Raw genomic sequence first — 14,056 nt, forward strand, 5'->3', positions numbered from 1 at the left:
GAGTGTTTAGCAGGGTGTGCACGACACGTTTTGGTAAATGTACGGTATTCTTGGAACTTCAGTTGAGGTGGTACTAAAAAAAATATATAACCAAGATAACCAAGCTTTTTGGATTTGGAAAGTGAACTGTACACATGCAAAAGTAAGACAAAACTTGTTAGCATTACGGTATTGTTAGCAATACCAATGGCGTGGCAATAATCATATGCATAATAAAATGCAATGATGAGTAACTCAGCTCACTGGTACTCCTGTGTTAACACTAAACTCCTAGTAAACCTACAACTAGTCAACACAAACTAATGGACATAAAAGGATCATAGAAGAGACACAGATGTTTCATGCCACAAATTCCAGTCATTGTATTTAACGTTACATCCTGAAACTAGAAACTCACAGATATCCTTCTGACTGAACTATGTATTCCTCTCAGAACTGGATCTCACTGGCTTGATCTTTTCCATTGCTGGCCAATATGTGGAGTTCAACTGCTTGTGTTTCAGGATTCTCCTTGCTGGATACAGGGTATTCCGTTTGGAGCACGTTTTCCTGCATGGAAGCCTGACACTTCCCAGTAGTCAGTGATTTCTGAAAGGACTCTGAAGTAAAGTAATAGACTACCGGGTCAAAGCAGCAGTTGAAGGTTGCAATGCAAAGTGTTATGGGATACAGGATTCGTGTGCAAGCCTCTCCACCCAGCAGCTCACGAGTGCTCGAATCCGCACCATGGCATATATAATCAGAACAGAATTGTAAGGTACAAAACAGACAATAAAAATGGCCAAATGCACTACAATCATGCGCAGAATACGCTCCTTGTTGGTGCCAGTCTGACAAAGGGTAGCAGGTCTACGTAAAGTCCTTAGCACCATGGAGGAGCAGGCTAAATTGATCATCAATGGGATGAGGAAACCCACCACTTCAATGAAGATGGTGATCTTTGACAAATACGTTTTCCATGTTTTCTTGGAGAATCCTCGAAGCAGGTGGTGCTAGTTTTGGATTGGTTGGTGGAAGAGAAGAATGTGACTGACATGCCCCCACCGAGTATCAACAACCAGATGATACCACACACAATACCAGCATTGCGACGGGTGCGGATGGAGAGTGAACGGAAGGGGTAAACGATAGCCAAGAAGCGATCCACACTGATGCATGTCAAGAACAGCATACTGCCGTAGATATTGGTGATGAAGGCTCCTCCAGAGATCTTACACAATGTATCACCAAACGGCCAGTGGCGATTCACATTATAAAAGATCTTGAAAGGAAGAGTAAACACAAACACTAAGTCTGATAAGGCTAGATTGGTCATGAAAAGTGTAGTCTCGTTACGCATTTTAATGCGACAGCAGAAGACAAACAGTGAAGCACAGTTGGTGACAAGTCCCAGAACAAATGCAACACTGTACACCACACCATACAGGTTGTACTTGAAAGAGTCATCAATACCACAGTTCTCCATTCCAGTCTCATTAAGAACAAGACTGGCCATGATGGCACTTAAGGTGGAAGTTGTACTTCTGTCTTCAGTTAATTCCTAAAAATCTGCTCTTGATTCATGATCTGTCTTTCCCATCATCTTTGCACAGCTCTACAAAGCTTCATCAGATGTTCACAACTTTGTCACCTTTGTCTAGGTTCAGCAACAGGCAATTCTGTAGTTTCCTGCATGGGGGACAACAGCAATAACATAAGTCAAGACACCTTTATTTAAATAACTTTTAACTTTACAATTAGTGTTAAAGCAGCTTTAGAGTATCAAATAGAAAAATAGTGCATAATGATAATAGTGAAGTTAATGCAGAAGAACAATAGTAAACACTGATTTGTAGTTATAGTAATCTCATTGTCTAGCTCAGTTCAGTTTAAATCGTATCCTTGTAATCAAGTGAATGATATCACTAGAAATTAAGTGTCCCCAACTAATCAAGCCAGAGGAACCAAAACTCCATCTGTGACTGAAAAAAGCTTGGGACAAACCAGTCTCAGATGGGGACTCGTTCTCTGGACAAATGAAAGCAGCAGTTTGTTCCATACTGCTGCAAAGTCATACTGCGCAAACAACTCATCTTTATAAGTTAGATCTGTTCCTCACAAACCTGTCCTGGAAACCCCTCAATACTACACATTTAGTCCCTCACCAAAGACACAGAATTCAGCTCATCAGCTGTGAACTTAGGATGTGTGAGGGAAACAAAGGGTTTATACCTGTTTCATTCTCTGAATGCAGTTTATTTTCTGAGATTTAAAAATGTGGACTGAAAATACAAGGAATGGGAAACTAAGAAAATGTGGCTACACTTTTTTGTCATCTTGAAGCTAATGTTAGTATTGTCTAACAAATTTCTACTGTAATGTTTGCTTTCGCCAGTTTTTGTCTTTTGGCATTCCAAAGGTTATATGTTATAGGTCTTGGCTTATAGATCAGAGTACTAATTCTACTGTTCTCCCGAGTTTTAGATTGTCTTCTTGTTTATGGAGGGAAAATGCTCACCTGAGTTTAGTTCCAACCAGCTCCAACGCACTTGCCTTGAAGCTTTAGACTTCATTTGGGTTAGAGCTGAATTCTGCAGGACAGTGGCCCTCAATAAACAGGTGAAAAGCACAGATATTTTAATACCTGCAATCCAGAGTCACAGGAGGCATTAGAACATCTTCATCAAACCTAGATATGTAAGGACTGAGGTGAGGGCTGTCTATTGCTGATGTTTGTGGTTTAAGAGTGTTTTGGGGTCTTTGGGTTTGTTTGAAAAAAAGCATATTAAGGTATGTACACAGGCATGTACGGATACTGAATATAAATTAATTTCAGTTCAGACACAAAAATGTATTTGCTTTGCCAACTAAAGTTTCAAACAAAGTAACAGAACCATTGTGTGAATGACCCCAAGCACAGGTGCACATGGCATTTAGTTCCTGAATTAATTTATGACAGGATTCAATAATACTTTAATATAGACTGCTACCTGGTTTGTTCCTGAATTAATCTTCGTTTTTAATTAAATGAATGATCATTTGCAACTCCCTACTGGTGGTAGTACTTTCATAAGCGTTATTTCAGGGTTTTGTTATTGTCACAATTTACAGGCAAGGAATGAGGAGACAAAGAATAATGGGAATAATAAAACAAACTTTAATAATGAAATCAAAAGGGAATACAGGACTGGCAGGAACTCAGGCATAGAATGAGCTACACAGAACAATCAAAACACTCACAACACACCAGGAACTAAATGAGGGAATAAATAAGGAACATCTGGATCAAATGATACCAATCAGAGCAAGAACAGGAAAAAAAGGTCACAGAAACATGAGAGGAAACTAGATCATTGAGCAAAAAACAAGCACGCCCAGACAGTTCAATGAACATGACAGGTCTCTTATTGTAACTAACAGATCACTTCCTGCATTGTATTATATCATATATGCTATAATCATTATTTAATGTTATCCTTAAAATTTGACTAGGCTGGATATGTAGTATATTCAAGTTAGAAAGAACAGTATTTGGAATGTGTTATTAATGATTTTTATACCTATAGCCAGTCAATACCTGTAGTTAATTTTTATTTTATTCAAATTTAAAAAGCCCAACATTTGTGGAATTTAGGTTTTATTTTAAGTCATGTTAGCATTTATTTGTTTCCATATCCATTGCCCTACCCGGCACATTTTTTTGCATGCCTTGAAATGTCTTAAATTTGATTTGAAAATTCCTGCAGAGAGCTGTAGTTATCCACAGTCAGCATCTAAAATGATTTCATTACAGGCTTTCTCAGATTTTTACTGTAACACCTGTCTGTACCATAATTTCAACTATATTCCTTATTCAAAACTTTTGTATTTTCCAGAATAACAGTTTTGACTGCTGTGTATTTACACATAGTACTTGATTCTAATAGCTGCTACTGTCCTGTATTTCAATACAATGTCAAAGCATTCACTTTGTACTGTCCAGAGCTATGTGCAGCTTTGCTAAACAGATGTAGGCTAAGGGTCAGTTTCTTCTTCTTCAGACTTGCTTAGGTTTCCAGTTCAATCCCTGCACAGAAATAAAATGTCTGCCTAAAGGTTTGTGTTAAGCCATTCATTTCAGTTTTTTGGTAAGAAATAAAATGTAGTTGCAGCTTTAGAATCTGTACAACTATAGCAGCAGATGACTTATTATTCCAGTGCATGAAGATGAGGAAGTACTTATGATGGCACTGTTTGACCGCAAAAGGCCATTTTAAGACCATGCAGTACCATAACAGAAAGCTGTCAGAAGCATTTGAATTCTGTTACAGAACAAAATTAAATATCTTAAGTCATTTTACTTATGTAGTAAAAGTATCTTGATTTTAGAATCAACTAGAAATTGATTTATTATTTAATATCTATTAGCTTTTTTTATTAGCTTTTGCTTTTTTTATTTGCTTTTTTCTTTTTTGGAAGGAGCTAGCTTGTGTGGCTGAACAGACCGACGGAAACTGAAGAAAATTACAGGTAAATATTCCAAGGTGAGTAATGAAAAGTTATTCTCTGCACCTAAAAGTTCAATAAAAGGCTCAGACACCAAGTCGAGAGAATACACTTCAGAAAGAAATTGAAATATACATTTCCAAAATGACTCAATTTTACTACATGATCATAAAGAATGAAACAGGATGCTTTATATTAGAGTGGGAAATAAAGTTTTTAGAATTTAGAATAAAGAATTTAGAATAACATTGTTAGTTTTAGACTACCTGTTTAAAGAATATTACACGCTAACGACTGATCACTGATGAGTGATGTACTTCTCCATTTCATATATATAAATACATGATAGGTATATATATATGTGTATATATATATAGTATATATATTTATATATTATAAAAATGTTGAACACGACACCAAACATTTAAAATGTACACACGCTGCTGAGCTCTACAAAACTAAGAAAATGTATATAAAACGTACCTATTTCCTGTGTCCTGGAGTGATCTGTGTCTGGAGCCAGCTGCACATGATCCCGAGCTGGGCTTTAAAACTGCTTCTTGAGCTTAAAGCCTGTTAATCTGCCCGAGCTTTCTCTCTTTTTTTCCTTTTTGTGATTTAGTACTTTGCTTGTTATTTATGCATTTTTTCCCCATGGCATGAATAAAAGAACAATATTTCATGTACAGTAGAGACCGGTGGAGAGTCATAATGACATTACTAACATTCTTCAAAATATTTAGTTTGCCATTACAGAAATAAAGTCATACAGGATTGGAAAGGTTCCATGGTTTTAGATTTTTAGGTGTTAAATCATTTTGAGTAGTTTAGCAAGCAAACAAATAAATAACTATATCATATAATTATATAAAGATTACTATTTCAGATGAATGTAAACTTCAGAGGAACATAATTTATCAAAAAATCCTGAAAATTCTACTCAGCTTTTTGTTTGTTTGTTTCTTAAGCAGTAAATCAGTATATTAGACACTGAAGACTGGAGTAATGATGTGGAAAATACAGCTTTGAACACAGCAATAAATGACATTATAAAATATATTCAAATTTTTGAATAGTGAAATTAGTTTACAATATTACTGCTTTTGCTGTATTTTGTGAGCTTGAGACTTGGTGAGCAGAAGAAAACTATTCTGTAAATTAAAAAAATTGTTTATGTTCAGTATATTTTAATTAACTTGTTATAGATGTCTTAATTAGTGTGTTTAATAAAAACGAATGAATACACACAGTATAAAGATAATTTTATAATTACTTACTATAATGCCTTATGTGCAATTTACTTGTTTCATCCTTTATTGTACATTTATTTAAAACTTTTTAAACACTACAGATATCAGCACACTTAATTTATGAGCCACGTCTGTTTTTAAAATTTGGCTCTGGTTGGGTTTGATGACACTGTTTCAGTTCAAAAATCACATCTACTTTAGCTGTTGATGTGGCTTAGATCTATGGAAAGGAAACCTGCTGCCTGGGCAGTCTTCAAACCAATAAACAAGAAACGTCTCGGTTTTGTTTGTAACCCTCGTTTCCCGATGGAGGGGCAACAGACTGGGGTCTTGCTCGGAGCGCTGATTCACTCTGATTAAGTTAAACGGCAATGAAATTTGGCAAGTGCTTAATGTGAGGCAGCCTCCGATAGATGGGTATAATAGACGACGGGTGCAACCACGCGTCAGGTTTTGCAGAGGATGGTTTGAGGTTGTAACAAGAGGACATAAATTCTCCATTCTGAAGTTGTGAAGGGTCGATTCAAAACACACAAGTCCAGGATTGCAGATGCACTGCAAACACATGCAAACACTTGGCTCCGAAGCAAATATCTGACAAGTGGCTCACGGTGCATTAACCACTTGCCGAATTTCATTGGAGTTTACTCTTAATCAGAGTAAATCAGGATGTTAAATATATCTTCAGGGAACGCTGTTCAAGGGAACCGGAAGATGATTAGTATAAATCTAATGCTTAAAAAAAACCAAGAAAATAGGTGTCCGCCCTGGACAACTCCAGCCTGTCCGGCCCACAGACTCAGGGTAGGGTCTTAAAACTGGATCTTCTTTTTTCATTTTCTTATTACAGTTTATTACAATTGTAATCCAGAATGCAGGAAACGGGTCAAAACAAGGCAGGAGTCAAAAACCAAGACATACAAAACCAGAATAGAAATGCAGTGTAAACACACACAAGGTCATTAGAAACAATGAGTCTGAGCAATAAGTTATGAGAAACTCAGTCCATTTCACCGCCCGGCAAACACATGCAACACAATTAATAATTAATAGAAATGACTGCATTCATCTCAAATGCGTTAAACAAACTTCATACTTTATCTTCATCATGTAGAAATGCACTTGACTGTACTAATTTTGAGCTATAGGAAGGCTAAATAAAGAACTAAATATAGAAACAAGAATAATGAATATATGGGCCAAGTCAATATACTACATCTTTGTAACATAATTCATAAAAAGTAAATATTGCATTGGCCATATGTTTTGGGTCTCATTCACACACAAACCATAAGTGTAAATACATGCATACACTGAAAACGTAATAAAACATGCAGGCCTATGCATAAAAAGTTAAAGTAGGTAGCATTGCAGAGTTTGGGAAGCAGCTAGTTCTAAGCATCATGAAGAATATGATCCACTCATGTTGTTCTAAACAGATGCTCTTTTTCCAGTCTTGCAGGGAACCCTTGTGAAGAACTCAAACAGGCTCATCTCTGGGCAAGAGCTCATGAAAATCCATTTTTATTTTCTTTAAGCCATGATTTCTTTTCTTTCTTTCTTTTTTACCAACAGGGGTCACTGTCCATCAACTTCTCATGTGTCTTGTTTTTCTCACTTTTCAAAATTACATCAGAAATTGGACATTGTCTCCTAGTCTATTTTGTTGGATTTAAGATGAGCCTTGCACATGTGAAATGTTTATTTTTGAATGCAATTGACAATATACAAATAACAAGAATATTCTCTATACCTCTATACCTTAAGAACATAAAATAAATTTGAGTAACTTTTATTCATAGCCATTTCTTTTAGCAAATATTTCTTGTTGTTGAGACTTTATATCATATCCATCATCTTTTGTGCATTTCTATTATTTTTTTCAAAACCAAGATGATGTAATACTACCACACATTACAGAGAAAGGAAAACACATCATTTCTCCTAATGGCCATTAAATGTGTTCATTTAAGAGATGATGATGGCCACATTTGTTTTACTCAGTTTCATTTCCTCTGTTTAACAATTCTGGGTGGATTCAGTTAATGACAGCTAATAGTTCTTCCCATCATCACCCTCAATACTACACTGAGCTCAATGCTCTAAATGTTATGCCTTTTTTTGGACTACTGTTGCTTTCTGTACATTATATGCACTCTGAGACACTTTAGTTCTCATTTAGTAAATGCAAAAGATGTTTTAAATTATGATTAGCTGAAAATCTTCAGTGCACCTATATTATATTCGAACCACTTGATATCTGTGTTCTCTTTATGAAACTCAGCATATGACGGTGTTATGAGACAGTTTATATCATTAAGACTTTTGAAATGCATGTATTTCATGCTAAGTGTACTACAAATACATTTACCCTTGGTTTGACCACTGTACTTACCACTATATCCTTGTAAAAACAAGAGTGTGAGGGAGAAATTATAAGGAGCAGAAAAAAAACATTAGGCGAGAATGATCAACAGTCAAATTAGTCAGATTAGTTTGATAGATACTGCTACCGCTGTTTCTGACTTCAGAATACTCACACGAGAAGATTTGACCAGAACACACTTGTTTATAACGTGACTGTTGAAGAATCCTTTAATCCTTTCACTGAAGTTCTTACAAAAGCAGAGGGACCCATCCCTGGATAGAATCAGGACAGAAGTGTTCGAAAGTGGACAAATGTAATCCATTTAAATCCATTTAGATCCATTTAAAAGCCAGGTGTGAATGGTAATGGTGAATGTCTCCTTTGTCCACTTGTGATCAGATCAGATGGCATGTTAATACCAATAACATATTGACCGTCATCTAGCATTTCTGCTGCTCAAACCACAGAATATGGCAATAGCGATGCCAATGTCATGAGATTTATCGCCAGGTAATGCTGAGCTGATCAAATATTTCTTGAACTTGAGTACAAGTCCATAGTAAGACTTCCTGCAGTGAAAAATTCATTTCCTAAGTATTTTTGTTGTATACTGGTTCTTATAAAAAAAAAACCTGTGTTTTTGTTTCCTGTTTTTTTGCCATGTGCTAATATTTACAATCCATTGCATACATATATATATATATATATAGAGAGAGAGAGAGAGAGAGAGAGAGAGAGAGAGAGAGAGAGAGAGAGAGAGAGACTGGACTAAGACTAGAACTAGAAACTCAAATAGGAAAATGGCTCGTAGACTGTTATCACTAGTGGAGTGATACATGCAGACACTACTCGGCTTTAAACAGAGTTTAATGAGTGCAATCAGGTGTGTGTGTGTCATCAGTGCAATGGGTGATGGGTATTGAATCAGTTGCAACAGTTTGTGTGGTTTAAAAAGAATGGAAGAGTGACATCTGGCGGTAAGTGAAATGACAATTCATAACAGAGGTATTTATTCCTTATATTTACACCACAACACTACTATTAAAGTTAGGAGCTAGCTACTACTATTAAAGTGTGAAAATTAAGCACTAGTCTCCAGATGCTAGCATAGTTAGCCAATAAGAGAATGATGGCTACAAATTCAAGATCTATATCTGGAATAAAATGACATTGTTTTCATTTTTGGAGCTAAAAAAATGTAACCTGTTAAATATAGAATTTATTATCAGGTAGTTAAATTACATTAAAAACAGCTATTTTACCTCCCATTGCTAAAAAAAGATATAATGTAGAGATTCAGAATTGCACCTGAACATTTCTGTGTTTTGTTAATATAGGACAGTCCTATAACTGAACAGCTTTAATACACAATCGTCCTTCCCCACATGAACACACCACTTTACTGTATGTATAGTGTGAGAGAGAAAGAGAGAGAGAAGGCTGTGCATTAAAACCATGAAGAAAATGTAGCATGTTTTGCAAAATGTGATGTTATGTTACTGTAGCTGCTATAAACTAGCACTTTCCATCTTTTATTATTTATTCCTAGACAAAAAAGATTTCATCATTGCATTTGTTGTGTGTTTCTAACAAAAACATAAAACAAAGTCTATGCTTTCAGCAATATCAAGACTATTATATTTAGCTTGTTTTTTTGTTATTTGCTCATAAATTATTAAACAGTTTTACGCCCATGGTAATTTATAAAGCCCAGCTGTCGGCCTATCATTAACTCATCCAAGCACAGTATTTATGCTATATATCAGGGAAATAAAGCCATGTTTGCACTATTTCAAATATAATGACCTATTCTCTGTATGTACAGTATAGACAGCATAAATCAGTATGTCCAAACATGTCTAAACATAAAGATACATTTCTGTATTAATAATCACTATTACATGGCCATGAGAAGTCATGGAAAGATGACAAAATTGAACCATATTCAAAATATAATCACACACCCTTGATTTAATTCAAGAAATGTATAATGAATTGCTCTGGACACTTTTGGTTGTCACATCTGAACTGAATCAACACTGACCCTGTTGTCTTGCTACAGCTTCTTTACAGCACAATTTGCTTTATTTCTTAGGTTTTCGTGATTGATTTTGTAATTTTGTAATAATTTGCAGCTGCTTTGAAACCATCTGTATAGTATGATGTGGAGTGATGTTCAAGGCTCAAAAACCACATTTTAACTTGCACCAGAAATACTTTATTTCCTTTCCTTTTATTTATTTATTTTGATTTAGAAAATCTTTCCTTTATTCTAGTTTCTCTTTCTAGTGTCACTGCCATCAAAAGAGCTGTTTACTAAATGTAAAGATTATCAATTCAGATCATCAGTGTTTAAAAACCTTGCTTTGATATCTTTTTCATGATTGTGCATGCAATGCACACTTCAGCTCACAGAGTTCACTATTACTGTTCACTAGATTCACTTCCTTTTGTAACAGATGATGAGATAACGCAGCAGATCTACATCTCGATGTATTCACTTGTTTTTCACTGAAGACTGAAAAGTGGCCCCAAAAGTACACTTATAGCCCATATATATATATATATATATATATATATATATATATATATATATATATATATATATATCAGTATAAGTATCATTTGTTTTTAGCAGAACATTTCACAACAAAATTGACTATATCTTGTACTATGATTCCTGTGATTAGAAAGCTGTAGCCATTACCCTGGTCTCTAGCAAAGGTGGATGGTGGGACATCCAACATCTCTTTATCCAGCATCACTTTGACAGTTGCTCATACTTAGAATTAGTAATATGATGTATTCACTGCAAGACTGCATGGCCAAGAATCACTCACGTTTTCTAAAGTTCAGGTTGAGACTTCCTGAGAAAGCCCACAAGCCACAGAGTCACGAAATCTGTAGTCAGTCACTATTATGCGCTAAGGGAACTTCCACCATGTGTTCTACATTCTTAATACTTGCCTTTATGTTCAGCTCTGTGACACATATTTATCATATTTCTTTCTTTACACCAGCTGTTGAATTTCCTGACATATCTCTTTTTGCAATGAATCTTTCATACTGATTAACCACTCAGAAGCTCTCAGATCACTTAGAAATCTACTTAGAAAGCAATTAGTGGACACCTAAATCCACACTGAACAAAGCTGCTGCATCTATGGATTGGAGAAAGTGTGTTCTTTTACCAGTTGAATAAAATTACTTAAAATATTTTATAATTATGAAAAAGTCAGAAAGCATAAGCTTTTGTCAGGTTATGTTGAAACTCTAAACATAGCAAAAGACAAAAAAATATGAAATACAAGGTGAGATTACTTCATAATATTAACATTAAAGGTTTGTTTCAACTGCTTACACACAAAATCTTCTCTTGTCACATAATTTCTTAAACCTGACCCTCAATCATTGCAAAACCATAACCTAATTTTCGGCCTTTGACAATGCCCTGTGTAACACACAGAAATCTAACAGGAAGAATCTTAATGTGAAATGCTGCACTAACTCCTGTCATGTGCATACATTTATTACTTTACTTAACACCAACCAATCATGACTTTAGAGTAGGCCTATGAATAGACTACTTGGTTGCATTTCTCAGATCAAAAATGAAATTCTCAAAACTACAAATTTTTCATAACTAGTCACATAAACGTCTGCAATGGTCTGCTCCTGTCTGCTGAGGCTCGATTGCTCCTGTCTGCTGAGAGGTTGGTTTGTTTGTAGCTGCGTGTAGCTTCGCTTTTCAATTTATCACCTCTTCTCTAACGATCAAATATAATTTAACTGTGTACATATCGTTGATACTATTAAATTAATCTAACTAATTAGACTGCTGTTAGTTCGTTCGCTTTAATCTAAAACTCGGCGGTGAGTTAGTACTCGTTAGCCGATTCACTTTCGCTCCCACCCGCGTTTTCGCGCCGATTGTGGGCTTTTTTCCCCCGCTCCTGTTCATTTGTTCCTCGCGCTCGTTCGCTCCATTTTCACAAGCTCATCAAAACAAGAGTGGTAAGTGAATCCTTACGGTGAGTAAATGGCTTCTCCCTGCATCGTCACTTGCACTGTCTGTCACATGTATAGCTTGTCCTTCTCTGTTAGCGATCAGGATTCACGTGTGATAAATGCAGGGAAATAGCTAGGCTGACAGAGAAGGTTTTAGAATTAGAGACACGTATCCAAACTTTAATTGAGGACAGTAAGAATGCGAGGGCTGTAGATACTGCTTTGGATGCGACTAGTACAGTGAATCATGTACATTGTTCGGTTCCAGCTTCAGAGCCCGTGCAGCAGGGCAATTGGGTGACCGTGAGGCGGGCTAGTCGCGGGTCAAAACACCGCTCATCCGTTCCGATCAGAACATCAAACAGGTTCTCCCCACTCAGTGACGCACCCACTGAGAAACCTGATCAAAGTGCCCTAGTAATTGGCGATTCTATTGTATGCGGAACGTGAAAATAGAGACACACCAGCCACCATAGTCCAATGCTTACCGGGAGCCAGAGCGTCTGACATCTTGTCAAATTTAAAAGTGCTGGCTAATGCTAAACGTAAATTTCGTAAGATTGTTATTCACGTCGGCGCTAATGATGTTCGACTTCGCCAGTCGGAGATCACTAAAAATAATATTAAAGAGGTCAGTGAATTTGCAAGCACGATGTCGGACAATGTAATATGCTCTGGTCCTCCTGCTTACCGGGTGATGAGATTTACAGCAGATTGCTGGGTCTCAATGGCTGGATGTCTAAGTGGTGCCCGCAGAACAACATAGGCTTTATAGACAATTGGATGAGTTTCTGGGGCAGACCTGACCTGTTGAAAAGAGATGGTCTTCACCCCTCTTGGGGTGGTGCCGCTCTTCTATCTAGAAATATGGCATATAGTCTTATAGCTCCAACATGACCAACTAGTGCCCAGGTCAGGAAGCAGACAGACCGGCTAAACCGACTGTCTGCTAGCTGCCTCACGTCACAGAAGGCAGTTAATTCTCAGCACATAGAGACTCTTTCACCTAGATATCACACTATAGAGACTGTGTCTGTTCCCCGAATTAGAATAGGCAGAGAACGTCCAAACCTAATCAAAAGCAATAATTTAATTAATGTCCAACAAATTAAAACTACCTATAATTCAAATAAGCAAACGATAAAACTTGGCTCATAAATATTAGATCACTTTCCACAAAAGCACTTTATGTATATGATTTGATCAATGATCAGAAGCTAGATTTGCTTTGTTTGACAGAAACCTGGCTAAAACCAGATGATTATATTACTCTAAATGAATCTACCCCCCAAAATTATTTCTATAAAAATGAGCCACGTTTAAAAGGTAGAGGGGGAGGTGTTGCTACAATTTATAACAATATTCTTAGTACTTCTCAGAGGGCAGGCTTTAAGTATAACTCATTTGAAGTTTTGGTGCTGCATATAACATTATCTACAGAATCATGTGCTAGTGATAAATCTTCTGTCATGTTTGTACTGGCTACTGTATACAGGCCACCAGGGCACAGCACAGATTTCATCAAAGAATTTGCTGATTTTCTAACTGAGTTAGTACTGGCCACAGATAAAGTCTTAATTGTTGGCGATTTTAATATCCATGTTGATAATGAAAAAGACTCATTAGGATCAGCTTTCTTAGACATTTTAAACTCCATTGGGGTTAGACAACATGTCTCTGGACCTACTCATTGTCAAAATCATACTCTAGATCTAATACTGTCACATGGAATGGATGTTAAAATGGTTGAAGTACTGCAGCAAAGTGATGACATTTCAGATCACTATCTAGTCTTGTGTGAACTCTGTATAGTTAAACCTGTAAACTCTGCACCTTATTACAAGTATGGTAGAACCATCACTTCCACCACAAAAGAAAGCTTTCTAAATAACCTTCCTGACTTATCTCAATTCCTTAGTTCATCCAATACGACGCAAAAACTTGATGATGTAACAGAAACTATGCA

The 14,056-nt window shown here is 36.3% G+C and overlaps 1 pseudogene; it reads right to left on the reverse strand.

Moving 5' to 3' along the window:
• Positions 1 to 429: 429 nt before the first annotated feature.
• On the reverse strand, positions 430 to 1,495 carry LOC122334181 (annotated as a pseudogene).
• Positions 1,496 to 14,056: the final 12,561 nt, after the last annotated feature.

The sequence above is a fragment of the Puntigrus tetrazona genome, unplaced genomic scaffold, assembly GCF_018831695.1.
Source record: "Puntigrus tetrazona isolate hp1 unplaced genomic scaffold, ASM1883169v1 S000000497, whole genome shotgun sequence".
NCBI classification, from domain to species: Eukaryota; Metazoa; Chordata; class Actinopteri; order Cypriniformes; family Cyprinidae; genus Puntigrus; species Puntigrus tetrazona.